The 26573-nt window shown below is 40.3% G+C and overlaps 1 protein-coding gene across 11 annotated transcripts in view; it reads right to left on the reverse strand.

Annotated features, from left to right (window-relative positions):
* Nucleotides 1-26573, reverse strand: part of BABAM2 (BRISC and BRCA1 A complex member 2) — a 425146-nt gene that overhangs the window by 182100 nt on the left and 216473 nt on the right. The gene's annotated exons all lie outside the window — the stretch shown is intronic.

Consider the following 26573-nt stretch of genomic DNA (forward strand, 5'->3'; position numbering starts at 1 on the left):
CATGTGCCAGTCACTCCCCTAGAGTGATGGCTCTCAACCTTTCTGATCAAAGCCCACCATGGTGAGGAAAAGACTCCCACCTTCTCATTTGTTCCCACATTCCAAGAGGGGAAAAGTGAATCTGGTGATAACCAAGAATTAGTCAAAAACATAGCTAAAAAGTCATAGTAAACATTTTGCTAAAAATATGTGTAACAGCTCATAATTCCTACAATACACGTAGATGGCTTGTAATTTTCTTTTTATAGGAAAAACAGGAGTTATGAACATGATTTATATCATAAGACCACAACAAAATCTTAAAATGCCCAGTAATTTTATTGTATATACCTTGGTAGTATGTCGTAAGTTATTTAAATAGCAAAAGTTCCCAAGAAACACATCACTATGAACTGTGCCACCATACAAGCAAATGGCAGGGGGTTACATACGCATCTCCTTTGCAAAACGATTATGGATGATTCATACATGAACCACGAGACTTGCATATTTTAAAAGCCTGGTTATAAGAATAATATAAGACAAAAACACTGTTGATCCAAATATGCACCAAGAAACACTGAGAGGTTAACAACCCACAATAAACAAAACTGATAATGATAAAGCTAAACTTCCTGTAATTTATAATCAAAAAGCAAGAATAGTGATAATTGAATGTCATAACCAACTCAATCCAACACTGATGAAGTGTCCTGACTCAAAACTGTGGGTTTTACAGATTTGCGATTATTGCCAAGCACCAAGTGTTTGCCAGACTTAGAATAAACTCTAGTAGCATGCTGGTTTTACTTTGTGAATATCAGATTTTAGTAACCCTTGACAATTTTACTTTTGGTTGGTATTGGCTCTAAGTCAAATACAAATTTTTTAAAAACTTAATAGGATTACACATCTTTCACCCATAAGGACTGGTAAGAACTGGCCTGTATTTCTGGATTGGTTCAAGGTCCTCTGGAGGGCTCAGCAGCCATCCTAGGAGGGTCCCAATCTAGACTTCGAGAATTACTGCCCATGAGCATTGACAACCTCAGATATGATGTCCTGCCTTCGGTCCTAAACTAACCTTACCCCTTCCTTTCCTGCATCGTGGGGAGCTGGTCATCTCACCCAGCCAGCTCAGCTCTGACATCATCCTTGCTCTGCCTTTTATTGTGCCTACAGTATGCACGGGTGGCAGGGATACAAAGGGACAAGAACCAGAAGTCTCTCCCATTTAGAATAAGAATTTTAAAAAAGAAAGAAAAGAACCGTGCTGGTCTCTACACAACCCCTTGCATTCTCTCCTCTCTCTCCTCTCTCCTCTCCATCACAGACTGCTTGAAGGAATGGTCTGCACTCCTGGTCTCTACTCCCTTCCCTCCCACTCACCCTTAGCACATGAGATTAACCTTCTGACCTCCCCCTACCCCCCAGCCCATCAAGACTGCCCCCACCAAGGCATCCACGAAACACAGCAAATGCTTCTCTGTCCTTATCTTTCTTACTTGATCTCCAAACAGTATTTGACATGGATGATGTCTTTTCCTCTGGAAATACTCAGTTTCTTACTTGTAAGAAACTATGCTCTCCTGATTTTCTATCTCTGTGACACGCCCCCCTCCCTTTTCATTCTTTTTTTTTTTTTCCTCTTTTACTTCCCAGTTGTTTTTTGGTTTTACATTACAAAATTTAGGCTTGTTGTAACAAGTCAAGCCATACAGAAGTTTAGAAAGAAGAAAGCTCTTCTACCCTCCCTTTTAAAGGTGACCGATACTAGCTGTGTATGTGGCCTCAAACAGCTTTTTCTAGGCGCACAAAAACATACACACATACATACACGTGCAAATAAATAGCTCTTTAACCTTCTGTTTTGTTTCCCTTAATGGAATTGTATTACACCTATCACTCTACCAACTGCTTCCCAAATAGCCACATAATATTCCATGGCATGGATTTCGTTCTTTTTTTTTTTTAACCATTCCCCTAGCAACAGACATTCATTCAGGTTGTCTGTACTTCTTAGCCATTTGACAGTGTTACAATAAATATCCTCGGATAAAGATATGTATATTCTTTTCCAGTGGGACATATATTTCTGAATTAAGAACTAAAACCGAGCTTGTTGGATCAAAGGTTATGAACATTTTACACTTTAACAGTGTAGGGTTATTTTTCTAAAAACTGTACAGCAATTTACATTTGGACCAGGAATTTGCATCAGCATAAGAGAGAGAACCTGTTTCTGCTCATCCTGAATAACCTGATAATACTAGCTGTTGTCACTCTTCAATTTAATGTTGGCAGTCTGACTGCCAGAAAATGGTAGCTCAGCTGAGATTCAGTGACTAAAGATGAGCAACTTTTTACTTGCTTACTGGTCATTTCTTCTGATCAAATCCTTTGCCCATTTTGTTAAAGACTCTTGGACTTTTCTTGTTATTGGTGTCTGTTAGGTTCGTTAACCCTTGTCTATCACATGTGTTATAAATATTTTCTCTCAGCCCAGCTTTTGACATTTTACTTTGTCTAGGGACTCACAACAGCACAGAAAATATAGCTTTCTTTTTTTAAATTTTTTTTCTTTAATGTTTATTATTTTTGAGACAGAGAGAGAGAGACAGCATGAGTGGGGCAGGGGCAGAGAGAGAGGGGGAGACACAGAATCTGAAGCAGGTTCCAGGCTCCAAGCTGTCAGCACGAGCCCGACACGGGGCTCAAACTCACGGACTGTGAGATTGTGACCTGAGCCGAAGTCAGATGCTTAACTGACTAAGCCACGCAGGCGCCCCTGAGAAAACTGAGCTTTCTACAGAGTTAAATCTGGTCAGTAACTCTGAGGTTATATAACTATTTCCCTAGCATTTCATCTAACATTGTATTTTTACATGTAGATTTGTAATACCTCTGGAATGTAGTTTTAGGTAGTATGACTTAGGAAGTATGTAAGAGGAGGACCTTAGCACAGTGCCTAGAACATAGAAATCACTCGATGTTTGCTAAATGAGTACAGCAGTAAACAAATTAATGTTAACTTCTAACCTTTATTCTCCACACCTAGCGGTTTTCAGGAACCAGCTTTACAAACGTTTCACCAGTGATATCCGGAAACTCAGTACTGACTCCCTGCTCCTGTCCCCCATAATATACCGAGGTCCCTAGAACTAGTGGTTTCAAAAGGAAAACCAAGATTGGGAATCTGAAATTATCTATCGTTACTTACTGTTTTACAGATGATAAAGTATTCAACCTTGAATATCCCTTTCTGTAAAATGAGGATGGAAATTTTAAAAAATACAGTCGCAACAAACAGAAACTATGTAATTATATAATACAACCCTAAAACTCATAAAATATCTAAAACTAAGGTTGAAGCTGAAAAAATTCACATTCAGAGAGACATTCATTTTATGATCTAAGTATACGAGTAGTTCTCTTTAGAGTTAGATTGTTCACCTCAAAGTAAGATGATAAAAAAAGAACTAACATTGATTGTCAGATATCTTCCCTCAGTGACTGCATTTCCCTGTTAAAGGTCAAGGCTCTAACTACAAGTCACAAAACCTGGTTAAAAAACAAAACAAAACAAAACAAGACACTGCAAAAAACTAGGGACAACTGAAACCCTTTTTAATTAGCAGCTTCACTCCATACACCTATGGATAATTTATAATTATTTCTCTTTCCTACTCTCTAACTTCTCATTTCACTGCTCTATGTAAGCAAAAAACAAAAATGCTCCGAGACAGTCCTCTAAACAAATGGAATGACCCCGGTTTATATAATCAACATTTATCATTTGGCATCCTGCAAACAGTACATGAAACTGTAGTCTGAATAGGAAAATAGTTGTTTCCAGGAGTTCCTTTTATGGACTACTTTTAATATAATTTACTTGCCTTGGTGTGGCACATGAGTTTCCCCTGAATTGGTATTTGATTCCTAATGGATATCTAAGTTTGACTTGGAGTGCTTAAATAAGCCCAAAGAGTTCCAAAAATACAAATCCACACAGTACTGTTTCTAGTTTCTGCAACTCTAACAGGCTTGTACATGTGTTCCTTCCCATCTGGGGAATTAGAAAAGAAGCTCTTGTACTGTGGTTCTTAGAAGCTAACATTACAGATGATTATTGTAACCACTAATGGCAACATTTGGAAAGCAGGGGGAGGTTAGAGTGTAGTAGGGGACATTTAAAAATGCACAAGTATACACTTTCAGGGCTTTCTATCTGTACCATCTGAATCTGCAGCAGGCTAAAATGGGGGGAAAGATGTCAAATCTGCTGAAGCAAAAAAGAGAATTGCCTCCTACCTTTTATAAAAGCGTGTCAGGCGCTGACATACATATGGCGAGGCAATAATGGCCATGCTATTTTGCTGAGATTTAGCAATAGATTTGGCTCAACATTTGGCTATAGAACAGAAAGGGGTTCTTATGGCTTATAGTGAATATTCACTAGGTAGTGAGTTCCTCGCAGGCTGGGAGCTCTTCCTATTTGTTTTTATATACCCAATGTCGGAAACTGCACATACATGGCAAACTGGTTAGAAAAAAAACTGAGTTAATGCAGGAAAGACTATAAGGATGAATAAGTAAATGACGGAGTTAAATAGAAAGTACTTTTAGTTAGACTCTCAATATTTATCTCACTTTTCCGTAAATCTATGACTACTTAAGATTTTGGTAAAGAAAACTCAAATCTGAACCATACATAAGCAAAAGATGCACCTACTAATAAGAGTTATTAACATTTTGTTTAGGTCATGATGATTTATTCATATAACTGTTCTCAACTGGGGCTCTTTGCAAATATCAGAAGGGGGAAGAAAAAAAAAACAATTCACCTTGGAAATGAAAGTAAACACAAGCACAATTTGTCATTATGCGGTACCCCTTTGATGCACTAATTTCCAAGTGAATCTAGCAGCCATGAAACAAGCCCCTGTATGTTGAAGGTCAGCATAGGTACAAACTACCAATTAACTATTGCTGATAGACATTAGCCAAACAATAAATATTATAAACTATACGTCACATAGTTAGACTAAAAAAGCCACTGCATTTCTCAATTCAAAAAGGCATAAAGCAAAGCTGTAACTATTACTAGCAAAACCAGTTTGCAGTCATAAGGACTATAAATAAGCCATTATACAGCATGTCAAAACCCAGATAAGAACCATTTTGAGTTAAGTTTATTTCTTTTCAGCTTATTTCTTTTTAAGAGAGAGAGAGAGAGAGAGAGAGAGAGAGCGAGCGAGCACAACCAGGGGAGAGGCAGAAAGTGAGGGGAAGAGAGAGAATCCCAAGCAGAGTCTTAGTGTTACCAGAGTGAGGAAGCCAAGCCAAATAGATGAGGAAGAGGAAGACACGGGGCCATGTCTGCCCCTTTTGCCTTTCGTGTATCTCCCGAGCCTGAGCCTCCTCCTTTCCAGATGGCAGGGGGTGCAGAACCCAGGTAGAGGTTCTGAGAGCCTCGTTACAGCCTATCTCCACCAAATACTGAGTTCCTGGCTAAAAACTCCCTTGATATTTTGATATCTCTGATGAAGGTAGCACTTAAGAGAGTTATTTCTGATTTGGTTTCTCCAAATGGAAGTAAAAAGACTCTCCCTGCGTAGTCCAGTCAAACTGGGCCACTTCCCATATATTTTGCCAGATCTTTAATTAAACCTTTTTTTAATGTTTATTTATTCATTTTGAGAGACAGAGAGAGCACGCACACACGCAAGCAGGAGAGGGGCAGACAGAATCCCAAGCAGGCTCCATGCGGTCAGCGTGGAGCCCATCGTGGGGCTCGAACTTAACAAACGGTGAGATGGTGACCTGAGCCAAAATCAAGAGTTGGCTGCTTAACTGACTGAGCCGCCCAGGCGCTCCTATTTTACCAGATCTTGACTGACACTTTGACATTAGCCATTCCTTTAGGGAAAAGCTCTTTCTCTCCTTTTAATTGACACAGTTTTAATTTAACTCTCATTGTAAATTCACTTGCTCCATTAAGAATCCTTTCAACAGCAATGTAATCTATGTCTGCCCTTGGCAATTTCACCAGGTTGCTTCATGAACTTCCCATGTGATTTAAGCCATATGTACTTTATATTGCAAATAGATTGTGAATTTCCTGAGGGCAGGGTAGAGATCTCCTACTTCCTATTATGCATAATATTAAGATCTGATATTTATTCATTGATTACTCATTTTGTTTAGTACTTTATATGCATGACCTCACATAATCATCATACCAACCTTGAAAGGTAGGTACTATTACTATATATTTGCAAATAAAGAAACTGGGACTGAGGAAGATTAAATGGAGAAGATGAGTTTTGAACCTGTGTTTATTGACTTAAAACCTGGACTCTTAATCACAGTGCTACACCCCCTGGCATGTTGCTGGGCACAAAGAATGGACTCGTATCAATGCCCAGAGAAAGGTACAAAAAACTTGAAAATCTATATGCAGAAAAGATATCAGAGATTCACTAAACACTTGTTCTCTATTTAGTGTCTAAATCCTGTATGTTCCAAAAGACCATGAGCATCTCAAGGAACCATTATGCCTTTTTTACCCAAATAGACTACCCGACCTACACCAGGCACATAATGGGTATTCAAAACAAACTAAGAAAGGGGCACCTGGGTGGCTCAGCTGGTTAAGTGTCCCACTCTTGATTTCAGCTCAGGTCATGATCTCACGATTCACGGGATCGAGCCCCACATCAGGCTCTGCACTGACAGCGAGGATTCTCTCATTCCTACTCTCTGCCCCTTCCTTGCTCACGCACTCTCTCCCTCTTTCAAAATAAATAAACAAACATTTAAAAAATTTAAGGAGTATATGCTTTATGTGTTTTAATGTTTACTTTTAAAAACTATGGAGCAAGACATTAAAATCCTTAAGAGGATAAAAACTAAAAGCTATAAAGGTCACTATGCCAAATAAAATGTATTCATTTGACATCTTTACACAGACCCGGTTAAGAAGGAAGGATGCCTTCTCTAAGAACACGGATGAGGCCTGTGGATTTCTAGGCCATAATATCAACCTTCCTTCAATTATGTATGGTTAGGCACATTCTATGATTAACTAACTATACTCGGTGAAAATAGGAAGAGCTGATTGTCAGGTCAGGAAAGGAAAACTGCAATGTTCTGGAAATAGCCAGCTTGTAGAGGGTGAGCCCAGGACACCAGGACAGAGCTGCTGTCACCTACCCATGTTTTCTAAAAGTGACATCTTGAGTTCATTACTACTAGATGTCATGATACAGTATGGGGTTAGGGTTTTTTTTTTTTAATTTATATCTTGCTTATTATTTTCATAAACAAAGACCATTTCACTGCTCTCATTTATGCAGGAATCTGCTTGCAAAGCTGTACTTACCCTTAATATGTTGGTTATAGCTTCTGTTTATAAAGCTAAGTTGAAACACATGTTGTACAAATAAACTTTGGGAGAAAAAAGTCCTGACTCTTTTAAAAGAATAATGATCAAGATTTCATCAGTCAAGTACCATCCCATCAGGTACTATACCTAACAGATACAGCCTTGAGATCCACCAACTTTCTCTGAATAGCCACAGTGTCACTCTAAAAGGTGTGTGAAATAAAGCCTTTTCTCCAGAATAGGCCACAGAGGTGGAGGAGAGCCTCTGCAGGACAGCCAGGGTCCTCACTTGAAGCAAACGATGTTTCCTTGCTTCCGCCTCCTTCTCTCCCCACCAACATTTTCAGAGAAAGAATCTGGAGTATGGGATTTCCTCTGTTGTCCTCACAACTGTATTCTTAATGAGCCCAATAAGAAGCTGAGCTCATTTAAATAAACATCCATTTTTGCAACTATTTTACAAATCATACTGAACCACATATTCAAACATCCCCTGAGTTGTGATTTTGCACACACCTGCTGATACAAACCTTGTGCCAGACTTTTATCCAAGAGCCCAAGAAAACAAGTTAAAAATAATAGTGAGTTTTACTAAAGCACGTGTGGAACAAATATGAACACCACATCCCCTGTATGTCTCCATACCTTAAAGAAAAGGGAGATACAGCTTTTACATAGTTTACATAGCTCTTTTTTTTAATTTTTTTTAATGTTTCTTTATTTTTGACACAGACAGATCATGAGCAGGGGAGGGGCAGAGAGAGAGGGAGACACAGAATCCGAAGCAGGCTCCAGGCTCTGAGCCGTCAGCCCAGAGCCCGACGCGGGACTCGAACTCACAGACCACAAGATCATGACCTGAGCCGAAGTCGGACGCTCATCCGACTGAGCCACCCAGGTGCCTCTACATAGCTCTTTCTAAGAGAGAGAAGCACAGATTTAAAGTGGTAGCTGATACAGCGGACATCCACGATAATGCTTGCCTGGCACCGTGTTTTCTCCTGGGAAGAACCTCTCTCTTCTAGAACCAACCCTTAGTGCTCCTGACCAAGCAGCCGGTTCCTACCCCCTGGAACAGCTGATGGGTCCAGGGAGGGGCTGGTTCTTGTCTCCAGAGTTGTAAGCCCGGGGGACACCTGCGTGGCTCAGTCGGTTAAGCATCTGACTCTTGATTTAGGCTCAGGTCATGATCCCACGGTTCACGGAATCAAGCCCTGCATTGGGATTCTCTCCCTCTCTCTGCCACCCCCCTGAGCAAACTTTCTTTCTTTCTCTCTCGGTCTCTCTCTCTCTCTCTCAAAAATAAATAAATAAAATTAAAAAAAAAAATTGTGAACTTGGGAGCCAAATGCAGGCCAGTCCCTCTGCGGAGGCAAAAGAAGCTGTCAGCAGTCATGTTCCCCGTACGCGGACGAGGCGAGGCTGCAGTGTGAGAGAAAAAAGCCAACGTGTGGAAAGAAGTAGGGACGAACGACAAGAGAGTCCTGGCATGGTATTCACACCCCTAGGTCCCAGGCTCTTTGTCCAGCTGTGTCCTGCTCTACTGTGCTTTGGCTACTCAACTTTCTTCCAGCTTTGGAAAGCTAACAAAATTGCCTGATCTCCTTAAGCCGGTTTGAAGTGGCTTTCCTTGACTTATAACTAACATTTTCTCTTGTCAGTTATGAAGCTAACATAGATGATAACCACGGGCAAATCAATAGCTACAGAATTAAGTGCTAAAAGGAGACTCTCATCCCTGGCTTATTGGAATGCTTGTTACATACCTTGGAATGCCAGGCCCTAATCAGAACCCCTTTAGGACAAAGCCTCTTAGGACAAAGCTGAGTGGCATGCCTCCATACATGCCGGAAGAAAGCTCTGCTAGAGCAGTCTGCCAGCCGCACCAGGCTCTGGTTGCAGTGAGGCTACTTCTCGGGATTTAACGCTTCCCATCCTGGTGGACTTGAAACAGTCCCGTTAACCCATCCTGGGTCATGCACTCCCTGCTCTACAGACCCCTGGACCTCACCAGTGAACAGAAGGTACTGGAGGTGCCAATTCTAAAGGCGGAAAGTCCACAGCGGCCTGCCATTTGAATACATGGACCGCTTTGCAAGTGTGGCAGGCAACTGAACTACATAAAAATGGTGACTGTTTTTAGCGATAGAAATAAAAATTTTTTTGCTATGAGTTTACATGTTTTTGTTTTCTCCGTACGATATGCTAAATGTAGGCATTATGGAAAGCAACAGGTTTGCACAGCTTTGGCAAGTATATGTGGAAGTGCCACGCACAGACGGAGGCATGAGGAAGGTGCTCAATAAATGTTACTTGCACTTTCCTTACTCCTTCCAGACTCTTGGCCTGATGTCATTTCCATTACCGTTACCATTACCATGCTATTCTTCCTACTATTAAAGCTACACCCTACCCCTTCCTCTCCAAGTTGCTTTGAGTTATAGGGTTTAGAGATTCCTCCCAGGTGGTTCTGCATACGAGACAGAAGGAAAAGACACCCTAGACGTGCATAACACCTTTGCACCCACCCACCCAGCAAGTCACTTGGCTCAAACTGCCTGGTGCCCATGGCAACTAGGCAAGTGGTTACTTCCAAGTTCTTTCAGCCACCTGGCACCACACCCTCATTAACTGAAGACAATCACAAACCACAGGTGTTAAAACAGAGAATGGAGCCTACTGGCGAAGTAATCAGAGATCTTCTGATGGGCATATTGGTGTTATCCACAGAATCTGAAGGGCAGAGGAGCTCTGTAAAACACTTGTGGAAAGTCTGGAGCCCTACCCCTCTATAACTGGCCAGAGTAAAGGTTCAGGGAGGAAACAGAGCTCTGAGAAGCAGAGTAAATAGTGCACCTTCTCCCAGCCTCCAAAGCCGGCTCGTGTCTACAGTGGCCTGGCATTCAAGCCCCTCCAAGCTCTCTTCCCCCATCCCTGCTGATACACCCTAACTGCAGCGGGTGCCCACACTCCATCCTGTCTCTCCATCCTGTCTCTACTCTGCCTCTTGATCCTGGATGCCTTTTTCTAACTCCCAACTTTTCCAACTCTACCTATTCCTTAAAGTCCCATTGGAATGCCATATCCTGCCCTGAGATGTCCTTAATCCCACCCTCCAATGTAATGGATTCTCCTCTGAAATCCTACAGGTCTTTAAGCTACCCCCTTTATATGGTAACATTCTGCTGTTTCTTTTGTATTTTAAAGTTATATACATATGTGCGTTATTTAACTGATTGAGTTCTTTAAGAGCAATGACTGTGCCATTCCTTTTTGTATTCCCAGTGCCTAGTACAGTGCGTACCACAAAAACAGGCACCCAATAAATATCTGATGAACAAATGAATACATATATGAAAGAGTAACTACGTATGCGTGCCACTGATCCAAACATGGGTTCCCAAGTAGATTTCCCTAGTCAAAAAGCCTATGTAGATAATTATTAACTTGACTTTCCAACACTCATCAGTGGAAGTATGTTTGGGCAGAATGAGCCGTTAACTGCTGAGTTCAGGATCACCTCAGGAATAAGAGGAAAATTCAAGTTCAAATACTAAGCAGAGAGATCAAACTCTACAGAACAGAGAAGGCAAGAAAAAATACTTTTGGCATTTCTAATAAATTTCCAAACAATATACTGTGTGCTGTCACTAAGCCAATACTCATTTGTGATGTACTTAGCATGTGCAAGACACTTTGGTAAACACAATAAGGGGGGGGGGGGGAATTGCAAGAATCAGTCCTCCACTCAAAGAGGCAGATGTAAACACACAAAGGTAAGAAAAGGTTTTTTTTCTTCTCCTTCAATAAGAGATCCTATAAGGTAGTGTGTGACTAATCCTCAAAAGCCCTATAAGGAAAGGCAGAAAAATTCATCAGTTGTTTCTATGTATCGAGAATGACTCCATCCTTCCCGGCATTAGGCTCTTTACAAGAGAGGAGATAGGGAAAGCAGGAAAGTAATGGGTACACCAACAGGAAAAAGGCAAAACTTCTAAAAGTGGCTCAGTGGTAACTTTCCCAGCCTGCAGCTTTGGATGTTTTTCATCCAACAAAGACAACAAAGACAGTTCTCCCTCTCCCATATTTCCAACTACCTAGTTCCAAATGCATAGGGACGGAGGGCCAGTACCACACCAGACATGCAGATGAGGCATAACATTTGTGAACAGCAGGCAGCTGAAGCCTGAATGAAGGGAGCCTTGCCACTCAGGCCAAGGACATCAGCTTCACCTAGGGGATACTTAAATTCCTAGGTGATTTCTATGCAGTTTGAGTGTAAGAAGCACTGGCTAAGGGAACTGGCACTTAAGGAAAAGAAAATGCATCAGAAGATGAAGGAAGAACAGAAAAGCAATGCAGAGAGAGCCATCCTGTGATTAAACAGGAGGAGAGCACACCCTGTGATGTTTCTGCTGGACAAGGAGAGTGGAAGGTCTCTCAGACGAAGTTTAGGACTTAAAAAAAGTATCTAGACATATTCCAAAAACCCAGGGCTAAATGGAACAATGAATGATAGAGGAAGCTGAAAAGTACAAACATTCTTCTAACTGGCCACATCCATACTGGCCACACATGCAAGAGAGAGCCGGCACTGCTGAGCCTGGTCCCCTTGGGGCAATGATTATGGCGAAATGTGCTTAGGTATGATGATATGGGTGGACGGTAAACAAATCAGAAAACATTAAAGGTAAAAAGCCCCTTAGAGATAAGTTCCAGTGGTCGTTACCCTGTGTTCTAGGAAGAACTAGAGATCGTGTGTACCTTAAGACTCTGTCTGAAGAGCAGCTACTAATTCCCTGTTTTGTATACTGGGCAGTGGGAGGAAGACTGCATTTGTAACAATGTTTCCAACATATTAAAAATGTAACCTTTGATTTCAACACCCACACCTCACAGATTTACAAATGGAGAAACTGAGATAAGGGAAGTGATTTGTCTAATGTGCAGAGCTAATTAGTCACAGGGCTGAAACCAAAACCCATGACTGCTGATTTGTGCATCATGCCTTTTTTCACTCCGTCATTCTGCTATATCCAAATTTGCTTTGAAAACTCTTTGTCACTTACTAAATGAAGCTTGTGTGAACTAAAAAGGAACTGTAAGATCCCAAAGAGGAGGGAGTTACGAAGAGTGGAAAGATTCCTATGAGGAAGAATATGTTATATTAAAAGTTCCCAAAATGTAAAACTATAAATGTTGGATTTAGCATAACTATTGAGTAGGTGGCTTTGTAAGAACTTTACTAATTATAGAAGTGCTGATGACCAGATTTACAGGAACTCTAAATTGAGTTAGCCTTTATCATTGACTTGAGTTAGTGAGGAATATTCTTTAATTTCTAAACTAATAACAGGTTTACGACAGACCAATTAACAAACATTTACAGTTTGGTGCTTATGAACAGAAATTGTGACATTTCACGATGCATAAATGATGATGAAAGTACTGAAGCGTTCTAGCAAGTTGCAATTCTCCAGGGAAGCTATTAACAGCTTAACATTTTAGCTCGCATTGGAATGTGGATTCAACTTACTGAAAAAAGTTTATACTAAATAAGCATGAAAGAATGCAATTAAGATAGTGGACTGGGTTGGGGGCCTTTTCCTCCTTGGGTTTCTTGGGTCTATTACTTACTGAATTAAATGTTGGCAATGTACGAGAAAATGTGTGTAACTATCCAAAACAGGTTTCATGAACTATGCTAAAAAAAACCAATACAAGAGCAAAAAAACTTCCCAATGCCTCAATAAAACTAGGCTTTCCTCCCAAACAGACAGGCCATGGCTGGACCTGCTGCCTGTGCAGTGTGGACAAAATACGCTGCAGATTTTTAAAAATTTTCTTCTGTCTTCAACTACTTCCATTTCACTACTGTACTGAGTATATTTTTGCAACTAACCTCGGGATTCATTCAATCATTCATTCTACAAACATGCGTTAACACCCCCCTACGTGTTAGGTGCCACCTAGGAGGCACTAGGAAAAACAGCCATCAAAACTTTGACAGTCGAGTGTAAAAAAATAAATGAGTAACCTGACCATTATGTTAATATGGTTACAATAGAAGTATGTTAAAAGAGAGGTGAGCACCTTTGGCAGGGTAACAGAGGGGTCCTAAAGAGAAGGCAGAACTGATCATTGTTACAGAAGACGTTTCAAGCAAAAGATGTTTTTCGTTGGAAGGACTCCAAGTGACTGAAAGGATAAAAGAATAAGAGCATGTGGCCCATTCAGGGCACTGTTCCAGGAGGCTGAAATAGTGGCACTTGTGAGGAGAGGTTAAAGATGAAGCTGGACAGGTTTGGAGGCCCAATCGTAAACAATCCTGATGCGTTTAAGGCAAGGAGCTTGTTTTAAGAGGAACGTGAGAAGGGATTGCAAACAGGTTAATGACACAATCAGATCATTTTAGAGTATTCTAATAGCCTGAGAAAGATGGATTGAAAGGGGCAAGACTGAATGCAGGGGAGGGGAGGGAGGTCTACAGTGGTCCAGAACAAGAGCGAGGAGGATGTCCTCATAGAAAGGCAATTGGTGCAGGTGTCAGAGCCCGAGCAGAGTGAGGAGGGTGCCCACACAGGGGAGTGGCGGCAGCAACAACAGGAGATTGGTCACATGCAGGGGGATGGATATAATACATATGTTATGCATTATAATACATGTAACATATGTAATATATTAAGGAATATTAAAAATAACGGGAACTGGCTCTATCGCAGTCAGAGAAGGAAGTTATAAGTATGTGTGAAGAGAAAAACAATAAACCCAGGGTACCAAACTGGAATCGCAGGTGTCTATATGAACATGGTTGTTCAATAGATACAGACAGAGAGATAATATTGAACATCAAAATAAATGATAGAAACTGACTATAGTCCATTAAATACAGAAATTACAACTCCATACTGCTACAAATACATAAAGTTTGATGAAAATGGGATACTTATTAATATCAACGGACTGCCCCACAAAGTAGGTACCAATTACAAAGGGGGAAAAAGTAACTTCAGAGTGAACCTTACAGACACCTCCTGAAACAGGCAGTGCACATGAACACATCATCACTGACGAGTCAGACAGGCTGTGCCACCTTCGGGGGCCATGAGACAGAGACAGCATCGCTTCGGTGATGTTCCCGCCACAGACGCACAGGCAAAATCCAATCACGATGGAACATCAGCCAAACACAAATTGAGAGACATTTTATAAGGCAATTTGCCTATAATCTGCAAAAATGTTGTAAACATCAAGGGAAAACCTAGGAAATATTAGAGACTAAAGAGCTATAACTGAATGGAACACATGATTCCAAATGGAATGTGTCTGCTATCAGGAAACCACTAGAAAAATTGGTGAAATTTCACTGGGGTCTCAGAATTAGATGGTAAGTAGTTGCATAGCAATGTCTTCCTGATTTGTAGAACTATATTATAATTACGGCAAATATTATAATTCTGTCAGAGAATGTCCTTACTTACAAGAAATAGACACTAAAGTATTTGGAGGTGAAGGGCATCACATCAACAGCTCACCCTGAGATGATTTAAAAAAAGAGCTTTGTACTGTTCTTATATTTCTATTATAAATTTGATATTGTTTCAAAATTGAAAAAAAAAAGGAAAGAATTAGAAGATGATAAAATCCAGACTGGACTATATAATGACCCTGTTCTCTTACTCAGGAATAAAAGGGAAGAGAGAAGCTAGAATTTTAAATCAGAAACCCATTATATATACTTCAAATTTTTATGTACATATTTATACTTAATTGCATAATAAAATGTGCATAATTCCCAAATCATAACATGGGTTTAGTAATTCACCCAAAACCGCTATCTTCCCCCAGTATTACTATTTTCACCAAGTTAAGGAATCTTGCTACATTTGTCTACAGCTATCTATCTGGAATGGCTGGCCTCCACCTGATCTGGAGTCGAGATCTGATGTCTAAAATAGTTGAACCTAGGTTAGCAGTGCTCCTTACAGAAAATGTCTTAATAAGGCTTGCGTCTGGCTGCTGTGCATCACACCAAAACTGACATCACCAACAACCCTTTAAGATAGACACTGTTATCATCTCCACTTTGCAGATCTAAAGGTTTCTAAAAGAGATTAAGCAGAATGTCCAGAGTCTTCAACTAGAAAATGGAGCATTAGCACACAAATTCTGTCCTAACTCAAAGCCCATGCTCTTCCCACTGGGATCCAGGAGCTCCCTAGACACATGGCACCAGGCCATTGGGAATGACAAGGAGAATGAGACCCATTTTCAGAGAACCGACCATTCCTGCCCTCCCCTTTTTAAAAAAAAATTTTTTTTAACGTTTATTTATTTTTGAGACAGAGAGAGACAGAGCATGAACGGGGGAGGGTCAGAGAGAGGGAGACACAGAATCTGAAACAGGCTCCAGGCTCTGAGCCGTCAGCACAGAGCCCGACGCGGGGCTCGAACTCACGGACCGCGAGATCATGACCTGAGCCGAAGTCGTTTGCTCAACCGACTGAGCCACCCAGGAGCCCCGCTGCCCTCCCCTTTTATGCTGTAGTCGGAATCTTCCACCTCTCACCTCCTGCCATGACTCTCCTACACCGCGGTTTTCATCAAACTGAATGTAATACGTGATGAACTCAGGGACACTATTTATTCTACCTTTTCCCTCAGTGAAGAGACACTACAGCAATTCTGAAGATGTACAAATGTGCCTTAGAATATGAGGGTAAAAAGATGCTCTCTTAATGTGCTGGGCTAAATGAGCTTACTGAGTATATATTGACCATTTCATTAACTAAAATTGGAAAGAACAAATGACATAGAAGGAGTATACAGAGAATAGTATTATTTCTGAATGATCTGATGTTGGACAAGAAAGCCAAAGACCAACCCAGGAAATGTTAGGAGTGCTGGCCAGTGAACTGCTTACTCTCAAACCTCCAATGTTCCACTTGGTGGAACATGTCTCTGAGAATCTCTCCACAATCAGAGCCAGGCCCCTGACTAGAAGCAGTGGAACTGCTGCCCTCTGAAGCCTCAAAGGTTTTAATCATCTCAGTGCAGATTATGGTTCCGTGATGGTTAAAAAGAAGCTGAGCACCAGATAAAGGCAGAGGAAGGAGAGTAAGATGGCACTTTACCAGGTCAATAATGAACACTCTCAGCCAAGATCACAACACAAAATATGATATATTTAATATTTCTGTAACTCTGATTTATCCACCTGGAGCACTCGATATAAGACTGGATGGAACACTGGGCATAAGGTCTTGCTAGAATTTTGAGAAGTTTACATGTACTGAGTAAATTTTCCCCATACAACAAATATTCTAAAATGAAAGACATCATACAAGGACCTTATAACTACTTTCAAAGTTTAGGGAAAAGGAAAAAGGAAACCCTCTCCATAAAACGAACAAAACAAAACTATGGGCTTGTTTACAGATTACTCCAATTAACTCAGAAATGATTTGAACACCGAAACTTCTAGAAAAACTCAATACCGTTGTGTTTCTTGTCGTCGATACCACGTCAAGGAGGGCAGTGGCTTTAGTTCACCTCCAACGGTCTCTCCTAAAAACTGACAGAGCCTATTCCTGGAATTGCTCTAACCTCCCCTAGAATTCCATTCTTTCACATAGAGTGATGCACGGGGAATAGTGGTAATGTGTGAGACAAGTTCAAAGATCCCAAAGTGGAAGATGTTGTTTTCCTGCATCCTACCTACTGTAACTAAAAACTGGGAATTTACTGGAATTGAAGATTTATTATGAGTCAGATGGTTGATAGCCTTTCCAACCAAAACATCTGCTCTACAAAGGCACAACTGCTACAATCCATTTCCTCTCGGACCTGGAGAACGACCAAGTTGTAGCTTGGCCCTTTCCTTAAAGACACAGGGACTTGAAATGAGAATGAAATACAAGCAGATCTCTACATCATCTTCCAACTTCCACTACTTTCTTTGATGGTATTAAAATACAATACGTAAGAGAATTAATATAATTTTTGAACAGTAAACAACTGTAGTCAGCTCAGTGGAATGACCAAAGACGTCATCAGAGCATTCACATTTACAGCAGCACAGCTGAAACTAATTCTTTCTTTGCTACTTGAGGAAAGGAGCGACATGTATTGCCCAAACACAGTGGCCAAAGGGTTTCACCATTCATTCATTCGTTCATTCATTCGACAAATATTTCCTGAGCACTTCTGTACGTCAGACACTATTCTAGGAACAAGTGGTGACCAAGCTGGTAGCGGCCCCTCCTCCTGGAGCTTACCTTTCAACAGGACTAATAAACAAATAAGCCAAAGCATTTCCGATTTCCAAAAGTCTATTTGTAACAGTGGGCCCCAAGATTTGTTCCAGCAACTACTAGTTTTGAGGGACCATACCCTAGAAGAGTGGTTCAAGTTCTGACATTTGTTCAAAATCATATTCCTGGGCCCTACCCCTGGAGATCAGGCTTCAGTAAGTGTGGATGGGTGAAGGAATTCTGAGCTTTTTTTAACATACCGTGAGACTGAGCTGCCCAGCCAGCTTTGGGGTCTATTGCCCTAGAGTACTGATCTCCAATATTTAAAATCACATCCCCTCTCTCCCTCTCTCTCTGCCCCTCCCCCATTCACACACACACACTCTCTCTCTCTCTCTCTCTCTCTCAAAAATAAACATTAAAAACATAAAATAAAATAAAACTGCATCCCATCAGTAAACACTGAGCTCCAAGTCAATATGTCTGTATGGATTTACTTATAAGCCCTACACATGAACCTCTACACTAATAACTGTTGAGTATCATGAAACATGCGCTAACTGCAGAAATTCTAAGAGGGTGGGAGAAAAACAAATATTTGTCCCAATCCGGTGGCTGCCTGCCCAGGCTGTTGCTCACTACATGGAGCACTCCAGGAGGCTTACAGGTTCCTCATATGGATGAGCAAGTAGGACAACCACAGGGGAGGCCCCGTGATTCACAGCCTGGGGAGGCAGACTTTATCCCAGCCCTCACTCTGTTCCATCAGCTTGCAAAAAATATCACTTCTAGCACAGGTGAGGGAATTAGGCAGAGGAGCATGAGATTTATAATCATCTCAGTGACAGGAATTCGGGAGATCCTGCCTCACTTGACCTGCTAACATAGACCTGCCAGTTCTTGTTAACACACACTAAATGAAGTATGGAAAAACCAGACCTGGGCAATGTATAAGCTCCGTCCTAGGTGCAGCAGTTGTGAGAATCATGTGTGAATGCGTTTCTGCACATTAGATCCCAGGCAATGTGGTACAGTAGAGAGATCACAGGCTTTGGAGTCAGACTAGTCAGGATCATGGCTCCACTGCTTACGCGCTATGTCGACTTGCCTGGGTGAATCATTTAAAACCGGGATGAGCTTCTGTTTCCTCAACTGAAAAATGGGAAACATTATAGAACTATTGTATCAGTAACAACATGTGTAAAGGGTAGCAGTCACTAGGGCTACCATCATTGTCGCTGTAATCTCACATCACCTTGGGATATCTAGCCCACCTGTGTCCTGTTCTCTATGCACACTGAGCCTGGCCCACTTCCCTGGAAACGGTAGCGGTCTATTGCCATCTCTGTGTGTGAACTCTTTGTTGGCAAATCCTGACCTGTCTGTGCAGAGTCAGTTTCTCGTTTGGTCCCTCCTGACTGTGATGAATGAGTGGCACCACAGCTGTCACCCCCTTAGAACCCACACCCTGCTCGGCCAGGCCTACACACGGCCTCTGGACTCTGAATTCAGTGTCACACTTCACAGACCAACAGACATCATGTGCCCTTTCCTTTGGCAACTAACTTCCTGGCTGTTTCTCTGCTGGCACAAAATCCTAACAGGTAATAGCTTCTCTCTTCCAGGCATGGTCTCCATGCCAGCATCTTCTCGTGCTTCCTATGATTACTATTCAAATAGTTTCACGGCATGAAATCATCCGAGTTTGAAGATCAAAAGCCAATACTCAAATGATTACTCCTGACTGCTGGAGTGGCCATACACATACCCTCATAAGGAGATGTTTTCAACTAATAGGACCTTTTTTTTTTTTAAAAGATATTTTGGCAAGCATCTTTATTTAAATGATAACTAATAGGGCTTTTAAAAGTTAGGCAGCCATCTTAAGGAAATCAGGTCTCTTAAAAGATTTTCCAACTGCCTAGATTACTAAGGAAAGAAAAACAAAACAATCAAGAATCTCTCTGAAAGAATTTTTACAAATAGCAAAGAGGCAATATCAAACTAAAATTAGAAAGGGCAAAAAATAAAACTAGGAGGAGGAAAAACATAACAAACGAGTTTAGCACCTGCAACTAATCCAAAAGAGAGAAAAATCTATATTATTAAATCAGAACTATTAGTTAGAAAATAGGGTTTTTTTTTAAATTAGGGCATTATAAATTTTAGATGTCTGCTAATAAATTTAGTAATTAAACAGAAATAGATAAAAATTCAAAATTGTAAGAGAATAAAAGAGAAGTATCAGGAAATAGCAAAATTAAACTAACAACTTACAACAAAAAGAAATGCTATTTTATTAAGAATTACTGTTTTTTAAAAAATGCCTATAGCCAGTAAGTTTGTTGCAAGAATGTTTCTAAACTTTCCAAAAATAGATAAGAATGTTGTGCTTTTCAAGCTACTTTGCCTACTTTGTTAGGCAAATATAGTTTTATTTTCCATAAACACACAAACATTCACAATGTTTTTTTTAAAGATTTTTTATTTTTAAGTAATCCCCCAATGTAGGGCTTGAACCCACAATCCCAAGATCAAGAGTTGCACGCTCCACCGACCAAACCAGCCATGTGCCCCCCACAAATGGTTTTTTAGAAGTATGGCTCTGATAAATTAAAAAAAAACTTAATAAATAAAATACAAAATCACATTGAAATAATTTTCCAATATGAAGAAGCAGAATTTATACTTGACTGCATGACTAGACATAAAGAAAACAATATAATTCATCACATAGAGAGGAGAAGTAGTAAGATTATTATTATTATTATTATTATTATTATTATCATTATTATTATTATTGCAGTAAGTGCTCACAGAAAACTAAAATCCCCATTGTTAAGCCCTTTGGCAATGCAAACACTACAATCAGGTTGTCAGGCTCTCTCCAAGAGGCCTCAGGAGTGTAGCTGACTTTCTCGGTGAGCCTTCTGAGCTCAGAAACAATTCTGTGTGCACACCAACTGCACAGCCACTCCCCAAGGGTAGGTGACATACAACCAGAATGCTAACTCATTAGTGTACTATGGGAAATTAATTAGGTACTAAAATATTCTAAGTTCAGATGGTTAGTGCATTCTTTCTCACAATGTCAGTCTATTACATTATAATGACAGATCATAGTCACAGGGAAAGGACTAGTCCAAGCCCCTAAGATCTGTGCCTTCTCTTTCTATGAGGACAATCCACCTGGGTTGCTAGGTGAGCAAAGGGGTCAGAGGAAGGGAGTTAGAAGAAGTGCATTTTAATAAAGGCTGATACGCCAATCTCACTCTTGGGATAACTTTGTAACTGGCTAACCCATCCTTTATTCTGGGTAATGCTGGAATAGCTACCGACAAACTTTAACATTCTTTCTTCTATTCTTTCCCCGGTTTGGGTTTGACACTTTCTTTCTTCAGGTACATGAGCACATTCAAACAGACCTAATATTAATCACCTGGGACCCATTTTCTCTCCCAAAGAGAAAACCATGCGATAATATCTTTAGCCATTTATGGGGGGGACCTCGGTGGCTCAGTTGATTGAGTGTTTGACTTGAGCTCAGGTCATGATCTCGCAAGTGAGCCCACATGGGGCTCACTGCTGTCAGCACAGAGCCTGCTTCAGATCTTCTGTCTCTCTCTCTCTGCCCCTCCCTTGCTCTCTCTCTCTTTCTCTCTCTCTCTCTCAAAAATAAATAAATCTTAGGGGTGTCTCGGTGGCTCAGTCAGTTAAGCATCCGACTTCAGCTCAGGTCATGATCTCACGGTTCGTGGGTTCGAGCCCCACGTGGGGCTCTGTGGGGCCCTCGTGTTCGAGCCCTCGTGGGGCTCCCTCTCTCTCTCTCTCTCTCTCTCTCTCTCTCTCTCTCTCTCCGTTCCTCCCCTGCTCGCTATCTATCTCTCAAAAATGAATAAACGTTAAAAAAATTTAATGTTTTTAATAATAATTTTAATAATAATTCTTAAAAATTCTTAAAAAAAGAAACTGACAAAGATAGATACATATTTTTATAGATATAGATATAGATATAGATATAGATACATAGATATAGATACATAGATATAGATAGATATATATCTTTAGCCATTATGTGCTGGCTTCAACTTTCACAGGGTAATCTGGCTGCCTTTTTACCTAGTTTTTAGGAAAGCAAGACAAGTTCCTTCACTGAATGGGCCAGCAGGTATTTGAAAGGAAAAGAATTAAAAAGTACGACCACAGAAAGGACAGAAAAAAACATTTTATATATGACATGTCTCTATGTCATTAAGTTAAAAAGTTATATACTTATACAACTCCATAAAATCAATTTTCTTTTTTTTAAATTAATTTTTTTTAATGTGTATTCATTTTTTTGAGAGAGAGAGACACAGAGCGTGAGCAGGGGAGGGACAGAGAGAGAGGGAGACACAGAATCTGAAGCAGGCTCCAGGCTCTGAGCTGTCAGGACAGAGCCTGATGTGGGGCTCGAACTCATGAACCGTGAGATCACGACCTGAGCCAAAGTCTGCCACTTAACCGACTGAGCCACCCAGGCACCCCCATAAAATCAATTTTCAATAACTACTGTTAAATGACTTCAGCAAAGTCACAGGATAAAAATCCATTTCAAACTACTACCAGCCTATGGCCCTCAGCTAGGAAATATAGTGGAAGAGACCCCATGTACAATGCTGACAAAAAATTCTCTAAGTGGGTATTAATTTAAATCAGAAAATTAGAGGCTTATTCAAAGATGACATAAAGTCTGATGGCAGAAAGATGGATAAATGGAGAAATATAATTTGCTCCATGCTGGGGAAACTAAATATAGTAAAGATGACAACATTCCCTAAATTATTATGTAGATTAAATAAAGTACTGATTTTACAGAACCTGATATTGGCTTCCTTTGAGAAACACAAATGATACACTTCCATGTTTGAATGCTGAATAGTGAATTCTGTCCAAAAAAACAGTGGAAAGAGCTATTACCACCACCACTATCACCACCACCATCATCATTATCATCAGATTAATTCTTTAACAGTCTCACAAGGTTCCTCAGAGAAGTGTGAAAGCGATGATGAAAAACAATAATTTCTAGTTGTCTTCAATTCTGTGCCATCACGTGATCGGCATGAAATGGAATCAACACTGAGAATTTCAGAGCAACATTTTTAAGTGCGTGTGTGCGCAGCAATTAGGGTGCTCGAGTCAAATGGCAACTCACCCCACCCCTTGTAATTTCCTGCTTTGATGGTGTGATGAGAAACATATATCCTGGCACAAGGAAATATACAACTACTCAAGGCTTAAAAAAAAAAGTGTTTGAAAAGTAGAAAAATACCAAAAACAATGAAGTCATGACACTGGTTTCAAACTATCAAATTTTAAATTGTAACGAAAGAAAAATTACTTTTTAAAAGAGATAACGGTATTGACTGAAATAGAAGAAACTCAAAACAGAATTCATAAATAAATACAAAGTGTTAGTACATGATAAGCCAGAAGCAATCTTATTGCTGAAGAAAGAGTGCAAGCGAACAACTGGAGTGAACAGCGATGCAAAGAAATAAATTAAGAGTTTAAGCTCATGCCATATGTGCAGGCCAAAGAGTGAGGATATATATATACAAGAAAATAGGACAATATGTTTATTCCAGCTATGGAAGTTTAAAAAGGTAGAATATCATCAGAGGCAAGATGTTTTCAAATATTAAAAAACATCTATCACCCCAAATATATCAAATATACCGATATAATATATATCTAACAGAGCAGAATAGTTAATGTGATATAATGTTACTATCCATGGCTTATAAGTAAAAAAAATCAGGGGCGCCTGGGTGGCGCAGTCGGTTAAGCGTCCGACTTCAGCCAGGTCACGATCTTGCGGTCCGTGGGTTCGAGCCCCGCGTCGGGCTCTGGGCTGACGGCTCAGAGCCTGGAGCCTGTTTCCGATTCTGTGTCTCCCTCTCTCTCTGCCCCTCCCCCGTTCATGCTCTGTCTCTCTCTGTCCCAAAAATAAATAAACGTTGAAAAAAAAAATTAAAAAAAAAAAAATCAATAACCACATTTTACTTGAAAAAGTGGTCCAAGAACATGAACCCTGGAAAAATGTACAACTTGAGAAGGCAATGAAAGATCACTCTAAGGCATTATCATGTAACTATTAACTTAGCAAGAATAAGTAAAAATGACAGACATCCAATTAGGCCAGGGTTGGAGTACACAAAGCTTTGCCTCCTATTCCAATAATCCCACCCATCTCCCCAGCTAGTTTCAGATTTTCTGGTTATTTTTGTGAGATTTATCTGGTTACATGATCAACAATTTACTTTCCATGCATTCCAGTAAGTGAATCTGAGTTTTACTTTCCTGTCCCTAGGTGCTTTGCTGCCAGGCATCACAGATCTTGTACAACTATGGCCCTACCATGCTCTTGCCCATGCTCTCAGGAAATGAAATAAAAGCTCAATTATTGTAACTGGTCTCTCTTTCTGCCACCTTGAATGCCTTGCGGTTACTTGAGACTGCTAAACTCCTCATTACCATCCCACCCAATGGATCAGTTTAGTTTCCAAGGCCTGACCCATCCCACAGAAAACAGAATCTTAATGAATCATGGAGATAATTTCCACACTGGTAGAAATACAGTTGACCCTCAAACCACACAGGGGTTAGGGTGCCAAGCCCTTCCGTGGTCAAAAATCCGTGTATGTATAACCTTGTATGTATAATCCATGTATGTATAACAGTAACTACTAATAACCCATTGTTGACCAGAAGACTTACTGACAACATAGTTAACACGTATTTTGTATGTTATATATCTCTTACAAACTGTATTCTTATAATACAGTAAGCTAGAGAAAAGAAAATGTTACTGAGAAAATCATAAGGAAAAGAAAATACATCTACAGTACTGTCCTGTATTTATCAGGAAAACATCTGCATGTAAGTGACCTGCACAGTTCAAAGCCATGTTGTTCAAGGGTCATCTATACTATAAATTGGTATAATCTTTCTTGAATGTATCCTGGAAATATGTAACAAACTGTGCTTATCCTTTAACCCAATAACTCTATTTTTGGGAATTATTCCAAGGAAATAATCCAAAAGAAAATAACAGAAATTAGTACAAAATGTTCAAGGCAGTATTATGAAAAATAAGAGAGAGAAAGCAAAGGAAGGGAAGAAAGAAGGAGTGAGTGAGATGGAGGAAGAAGAAGTAGGGAAGAAGGAAAGAGAATTTAAATATCCGTTATGAGCAGAATGGCTGATAAAACCATGAAATATTAACATAATGGAATGTGCTAGAACTACTTTAAAATGGCAACTATGTAAACCATATGTACATGGAAACAGTTGGAGGAATGGTTCAGCAATATTAGAAGTGAAAGGCCTTAGAAATTGGTTGCCTGAACCCCCATGCTCACCCCAAAGCTTAGACTATCTAGGAGTCTTTCTGTACCCTCCCTCCACCCCCACCGAGGAGAAAAAGGTTTTCTTTTTCCCACTGCAGTTTATTTTTTTTTCAGATCAACAATACCTTAAAATTGTTGTAAGTCCCCTGCTTCTAAACGAGTATCTAAACTTACATCAATTAGGTTTCCAAGATTTGCACAGTGAAATTTTTAAAACAGTGGTATTTTTGACAGATGTCAGACATTCAACCTCTGGTCTGCCCAAATACTCTCCTGGTAGGAAAGGTTCAAACCCACTCAGGGCGCCTGAATCAATGGGCGCCTGCCCTGGCATATTCGGAGGTCCTTCCCCAGGCAGTGAACAATGTAGGGAAAGGCAATGAGTGCAGAGAGTAAGAGGACAGATCTGGGTTTGAATCCAGACTCCACCACTTGATATCTAACTCTAACAAATTATTTTGATTTCTTGATGCACAGATTCCTTATCTATAAAAAGGGAACACTAATATCTACTTCTTTGGACTATTGGGAGCATTAAGTGCCTAGCATCTAATAAATGCTCAATAAGAGATATTCTTTCTTAATTACTGTTCTTATTATTTGTATCCAGTATTCAATATGGATTCAGCCTTCAATATCCACATGGGCATCAGACTATACTTATTCTGTGCAACCTTTCACATATGTGGCCAAGAGTATGACTGGTTCTCACGCTAGTCAGCTCCTGAAACTAAAACCTAGCTCTGAACCTCCAATCATGGACAGGGGTGCTGAATTCTTCACTCACAGAACCTGACCCTATCTCCAACATCTCTTGCATTTCCTCAGAAACTCTTCCCTGATGTTGCAATCCCTTGGAATGGACTTCAAAGAAATCAACACTATGCTTCTGGTAGTCTCTCCCTGGAAAAGAGGTCTCTGTCTTAAAGGGGGGTATAGTCCTTGTGTTAGCTGGGCTGGTCCCCACTCTGCACAAGTCTTGACTTGGTCTTCCTCATGAAGCAAATCCAAAGGCCAAACTTTTGTGACATTTCACAAGGCAGTGCATTCCCTTTTGGACTCAATTATAATTGAGTCAAAATCTGCAAATCTCTAAGTTTTGACTTACTAACTCCAGTCCTCCCCTCTGAAACTACAGAGAAACATACAAGATAGTATGTACTTTTGCCTTAATTATCATAATAACTGATTTCTTATCTGTTTCCCCACTAACTGTGAGCACTTTGAGAGCTCAGTCCCAGTCTTATTCAGTGCCTATTCAGTCTTATTCATAGTAGATGGTCAATAAACACTTGCTAGAGGAATAAAAGAATGAACAAGTGAACGAAGGAATCACCACAAAACTAAATTAAGGGCAAATTAAAAACTGAAAAGGAACAAAGAAACCAAAAAGAAATTAATGTTCTATATTTATTCCCATTACAAGTATACGTGGTAGCCAGCTCTTTGCCCCAAAGGCAGGGTGTGGCCATTCAGAGAACAGTGGTGGCAGAATGCCCACGCTATGCTGATAACATGCTGTCTCCCAAAGAGAGGCAAACGTCTCAACCAAGAAGGCAC

The sequence above is a fragment of the Felis catus genome, chromosome A3 (assembly GCF_018350175.1).
Source record: "Felis catus isolate Fca126 chromosome A3, F.catus_Fca126_mat1.0, whole genome shotgun sequence".
Lineage (NCBI taxonomy): Eukaryota > Metazoa > Chordata > Mammalia > Carnivora > Felidae > Felis > Felis catus.